Source organism: Sparus aurata, chromosome 10 (genome assembly GCF_900880675.1).
Source record: "Sparus aurata chromosome 10, fSpaAur1.1, whole genome shotgun sequence".
Classification (NCBI taxonomy): domain Eukaryota; kingdom Metazoa; phylum Chordata; class Actinopteri; order Spariformes; family Sparidae; genus Sparus; species Sparus aurata.
This window is the reverse complement of record NC_044196.1, coordinates 27,362,106-27,368,139: the sequence shown is the minus strand read 5'-3', so window position 1 is coordinate 27,368,139 and position 6,034 is coordinate 27,362,106. Positions and strand designations below refer to the sequence as shown.

The window sequence follows — 6,034 nt, the reverse complement described above, 5'->3', positions numbered from 1 at the left end:
GGCAGATTCCTGGTGGTGTGATGAGAATTGTGGCCGCCACATGTTCTGAGCAGTATTCAGGTTCTACAGTATTGTTTGAGCCTTTGAATGCTGGTTTGCCTGCAGGGTTGCTTGCCTCCCCTTCTTTAGTTCGTGTTGTAAGGGGCACAGCCTATATACCTGTTATTAATGTTGGCTGCAACGATGTTATGTTGTACCCCCGCACTGTTGTCGGTACACTGGATTTTGTGAACGTGGTCAGCCTTCCTGCAGGAGTCACCGAGGTGCCATCAGAGGTGGCCACTGTGTCTTCCCAGACAGCTTCCCCCAGCATGCAGCAGCAGGTGGAGGATGTGGATTTGTCACCATTGTCTGTGGAGGAACAGGGTCAGGTGAGGTCACTACTTGAACATTACGCTTCGGTCTTCTCCACCAGTGACACCGATCTGGGTTGTACTAACCTCATCTCCCACGATATTCCTTTGATTGATGACACTCCAGTGGCGCAGCGCTATAGGCGCATTCCACCCTCCGAGTATGAGGTTGTGAAGGAGCACATCAACCAACTGCTCTCGTCTCAAGTAATTTGTGAGAGTAGCAGCCCCTATGCGTCCCCGATTGTGTTGGTACGGAAAAAGGGTGGCGACCTGCGCATGTGTGTCGACTACCGGCTGCTCAATCGTAAGACCCGAAGAGACGCCTTCCCTCTACCACGCATAGAAGAGTCTTTGGACGCATTGTCCGGTGCTTGCTGGTTTTCGACCTTGGACTTGACCAGTGGCTATAACCAGGTGCCAGTCACTGAGGCCGACCGGCCAAAAACCGCATTTTGTACACCTTTCGGTTTATTTGAGTGGAACAGAATGCCTTTTGGGCTCTGTAATGCGCCCAGCACCTTCCAAAGGTTGATGCAACGCATCTTTGGTGACCAGCAGTGTCAGTCTGTATTGTTATATCTTGACGATATTGTTGTGTTCTCCTCCACTGTTGAACAGCATCTGGAGAGACTTAAGGGGGTGCTGGAGCGGCTTCAAAGTGAAGGCCTCAAAGCCAAGCTCAGTAAGTGCTCGTTCTTTCGTAAAGAGGTGCACTACTTGGGCCACGTGATATCGGCTGATGGGGTCTCCACAGATCCAGGAAAGATTGAAGTGGTGGCCAATTGGCCGTGTCCCACTACTGCCTCGGAGCTTCGTTCTTTCCTTGGTTTCGCCAGCTATTATCGGCGGTTTGTGGAGGGGTTTGCCAAGTTGGCAGCTCCTCTGCATAGGGCTGTGGCTGAATGTGGAGGCACCAAGAAGCCTGATCAGCGGTTTTCCGGGTGTTGGACTGACGAGTGTAACAAGAACTTTGACACACTGAAAGCTAAGCTCACCACCGCGCCGGTGTTGGCTTATGCAGACTTCTCTCTTCCATTCATTCTGGAGGTCGATGCAAGCTATGGTGGCTTGGGCGCAGTCCTTTCTCAGGCTCAGGCGGGCAAGGTGAGGCCAATAGCATATGCTAGCAGGGGCCTGCGACCCCCAGAGAGGAACATGGCAAACTACAGCTCTATGAAACTGGAGTTCTTGGCCCTTAAGTGGGCCATGACAGAGAAGTTCAGAGAGTATTTGTTGGGTAATAGATGTGTCGTGTATACTGATAACAACCCCCTCAGTCATCTGTCTTCTGCTAAGCTTGCTGCTACTGAGCAGAGGTGGGCAGCCCAGCTAGCCTCTTTCGATTTTGAGATCAAGTATCGATCAGGGAAGAGCAACACTAACGCCGATGCCCTCTCTCGTCAGCACCCATCTGGCCCCCAGGATGTGGTGGCAATGCTTCCAGGTACAGCCATGCCGAAGTCTTTGCAGCAAGCGTTGGGTTTGGGAAAGGCAGAGGCCACCCAAGCTACCATCGCCGCCATGCCACAGCTCACTCTATCTGAACTTCGTCTCGCTCAGCAGACCGATCCTGTGATACAGGAGCTGTTGGTGTTTTGGAGCAGGAGGCAGCGTCCTAGTCGTGAGGAGCGGGCACGGCTCTCCCAAACTACGCTAGTGTTGTTGCGGCAGTGGGACCGCCTGCTTGAGAGGGATGGTGTCCTGTTCCGAAAGGTGTTTCGACCGGATGGCGCTGAAGCCATGTACCAGCTGTTGTTGCCCACTGTACTGAGAGATGAGGTCCTGACCCAAGTGCACCAGGAGCATGGTCACCAGGGGGTGGAGCGCACACTGGCGCTCCTCCGGTCTCGATGCTACTGGCCTGCTATGTCTTCTGATGTAGCTCGTTGGTGTCAGCAATGTGAGAGGTGTCAAGTGGCCAAGGATGTTCACCCAAGGGCGCACGGAGTCATGGGACATCTTTTGGCTTCCCGCCCTAATGAAATTCTTGCCATCGACTACACGTCTCTAGAGCCGGCCCAGAATGGTGTAGAGAACGTCTTGGTGCTTACTGATGTTTTTAGTAAGTACACCATGGCGGTCCCTACTCGGGATCAGCGTGCGGCCACTGTAGCCAGGGTTTTGGTGTCAGAGTGGTTTTATAAGTTTGGTGTCCCCGCTCGTTTGCATTCTGACCAGGGCCGTAACTTCGAAAGCTCTCTCATTCAACAGTTGTGTAACCTGTATGGCATCGTAAAATCACGTACCACTCCATACCATCCTGAAGGAAATGGTCAATGCGAGCGGTTCAACCGGACACTCCACAATCTCCTGCGAACTCTGCCAGTGTCTCGTAAAAGGGATTGGCACGTGTGTCTCCCTCACGTCCTTTATTGTTACAACACGACTCCCCACCAGTCAACAGGAGAGTCTCCCTTTTTCTTGATGTTCGGGCAGGAACCAAGGCTACCACTCGATTTCTTGTTGGGTAGGGTTGAGAACCCGGTTGGTGGGTCAATCCATGAGTGGGTGCAAGAGCACCAAGCCCGCTTGCAGGTGGCCTTTGAAGGTGCACAGGGGCGCTTGAAACATGCTGCCGATCGGCGAAAGCGAGCCCATGATCAGCATGTAAGAGATTTGCCACTGCAGGAAGGGCAGTTGGTGTACTTGCGCGACTTCAGAGCCAGGGGGCCCCAGAAGACCCGCGATCGGTGGAGCTCAGTGAAGTATCGAGTATTGAGGATGCCTAAGGAGGGTGGCTCAGTGTATACTATTGTGCCAGTGGATGATGAGACAAAGGCCAGACAGGTCCACCGTACTATGCTGAAGGCGGTCATAGGGGTGGACTCACCTCGTTATGCCTCTTCTCACAACTTGTCCCCCAGGGACGAACCACCCCCAGAAGAGGAGCCTTCATTTGAGTATGATCTGTTTGTCCTTGACCAACAACCTTCTGTGGCCAATTCTGCCACGCCAGCTGCCGGACCAACTACGTCCCAAGTGCCTTCATCCTTTCCAGCTTCGGGGGCATCCTCATGTCCTCCTTTGGTCACTTGCCCTGATTCCAGCAACATGGGCCCACGCCGGACCCTACGTCAAACGGCTGGTCAGCACCCGAATGTGCATCATCTTCCACGACCTGCTGGAGAGGCGCAAGCGGCCAACCCTCCTACTTCTTTGTCCAACTCAGTGTCTGCTTTGTTTAGACCTTGGAGTTAGCTTGTTGTATTTATCTTACTTTGTTGATCGTCGGGACGACGATCTAAGAAGGTGGGGTAGAATGTAGCAGTATAGATGTGCCATCCATGTCTAGTGCTACTGTTTGTTTAGCGCCACTAGTGGCCGTCATGCTGTGGGCTGGTATAAAAGCAGCCATCCTCCACCATCTCTTCCTTTTGCGCTCCTGTCACTGGTGCGTCACTTCCGGGCCAAAGGTTGTCTGGTCCGACAGGGCGACTGCTTGTTGCTGATCTGGGTTTCCTGTGTGCGCTATGGTGCATTGTTTGCTTGGTAAGTATTCTCTCTTTCGGCAATGTAGTTGATGCTGTCCGATGGCTAACGCTGGTGTGGTCTCAGGTGAACGCCGACAGCGGCCGGAGTCCTCTCTCCTTCCCTCCTCCTGTGTGAACGGGTGTGTGTGTGTGTCCGTGTTTGGTCGTAAACAGGTATGTGTTTGTAGCATAGCGAACAATCGCAGCTTCTTGCTAACGTAGTGACATTAACAGTCTTTTCTCCTGATTAGGACTAACGCAATCAGCTTATTGGGGTCACTGCTGTTTTGTTTGCCGATACTTCGTCTCCACGCTGCTTTGCCTTGCTGCTGCTTGACGCTGCTGTTTGCCCCATGCGCTTTGCTCCGGCTGGCACGTTGTGTCCGTAGCCGCTTGTCTCTTGCGGCGCACACTTCCCGAGTAGCCCTACCAGGGGCGCTCATTCAGTGTGTATTTGTGTGTGTTTTAACTGGGGCTTGCCCCTCCCCTCGATGTGTGAATGTGTGTTAAGTGTGTTCTGATTATTTGAACGATTTGGTAATTATTTTGGTTTGACTATTTATGTAGTCCTATCTAGCTTATGTAATTATTTTAGCTGGCTGTGTTTTTCTTTTTGTTTTCATATTCTTTTGTTTATGACCATATAAGTTAATAGTGGGCAGTTGATATTGGTTAAGTTTATTTGCCCACTAGTTATAATTTTGTTAATTTTTGAAATCATTTTGTTTCATGTTGTTGGGTCATTTGCCCACTGATTTGTTTGTTTCTCTTTTTAGTGGCTGGAGACTGGTGGTGGCGTGCTGGTGTCTTGGTGGAGGTGTCCCCCCCCCCTTTGTCTCGTTTGCTGTGTCCTGGGAGCGGGTCTTCAGTGTGTGTGCCACGCATGTTGGGTGATTTTTGTTTTCTTTTTGGTGGCCCCCCCCCCCCCCTTGCACTAGTCATTGTCCACTCACTTGCCTCCAAGCCCTTATTTATCATGGGATGAATGTCAAAAAGATTTTGTTTTAAAAAGAGAATTTATGTAATAAAATTGTATTTTTCTATAACATTTAAACCACGTCTCATGCCTTTTAATGAGTGACCTTACCTGTGTGCCTTTGCACTTTAAATCAATTCCTTGGGTGAAATTCCCAGGGTGGCGTTGTTGGTTTTCCGTTTCTTGTTTTTTTTTTGTTAGATTATTTCGTTTAATTTTCTCTCGCCTATCGCTCGCCACACTGCCAATTATTGTCAAAGAGATAATTCCAGCCGTGAGGGCCAACAGTTCTGACTTAAGTCGCTGCGCTGTGTTCTTTTCTCCTTTTTACCACTGCAGGCTAATCAGTTTGCCAGGCCCTTTGGGCTCCCTATGGCCAGCCCATTGTAATGAAAAAAAATATTGCTTGGATAAAGATAAAAACTCATGCTCTCTAGGATGCCAATCCACTGGATAAAACCTGATAAAGCCACATATAGGGTGCCCATCCAATGGACAAAACATGTTTAAGTGATATATTATATATATTATAGAAATGTAGGGGCTTCTGGGGATGGGAATGTGGTCGAGAGAGGCAGAATAAGCAAAGCAGGACTGAGGTAGCCGTTGTGACAGAACCACTTCATCACTGGATTAGATCCGGACATCGCTTCAAGCCGTTCAGGATGCCAGAAAGTTAAGTAGGGTGGGCCTTGGTTCTGAAAGGTGTAGAAGCAGGAGCAGCTGTGCAACTGAAAAGCAGAGGAAGGCTGCTTGAGGAAGTGGTCAGGGAACTCTGAGGTGGACTACAACCAGTAGGCAGGGCAGATAGGTAGTCTGGAAGATCCAGAAGGAGCCTGCACACAAAGGAGAGGCAGCAGGCTTAGTAACTGAGGTGCAGGCCAGAGGGTAGTGGACCAGTGGCTAGCCAAATGAGAGGAAGGCGAGAGGCAATGATACAGAGGCTAGCTACATGGGACCTGGGGTACAGATGGAGAATGGTAAAAGCAGCAAAGCATCACAAAAATAATGGAGTTGGAATCAAATCAGGATGCAGATAGCTCCTCCACAAGCAGAGTTGGCAAGGTTAATGGCTTTCTTTTTAGATGTGTCGGCCTCACCCTGGAATGTTTCTTTGTAGCACATTCAGAAGAAAGGTGTGTCTGTGATTAAAGGAACTGTCACATTTTAAAGCTGCAAGGGAAGTAAACCACTCATCTGCTGTCAATATGGCTTGTATAAAAGTGTTGGAA

At 50.2% G+C, this 6,034-nt stretch overlaps 1 long non-coding RNA gene across 1 annotated transcript; it reads left to right on the top strand.

Annotated features, from left to right (window-relative positions):
- Positions 1–3,576: 3,576 nt before the first annotated feature.
- Positions 3,577–4,210, top strand: LOC115588972 (uncharacterized). Its single transcript, XR_003985425.1, has 3 exons — positions 3,577–3,845; positions 3,912–4,000; positions 4,078–4,210. It is a non-coding gene; the product is annotated as an uncharacterized LOC115588972 (long non-coding RNA).
- Positions 4,211–6,034: the final 1,824 nt, after the last annotated feature.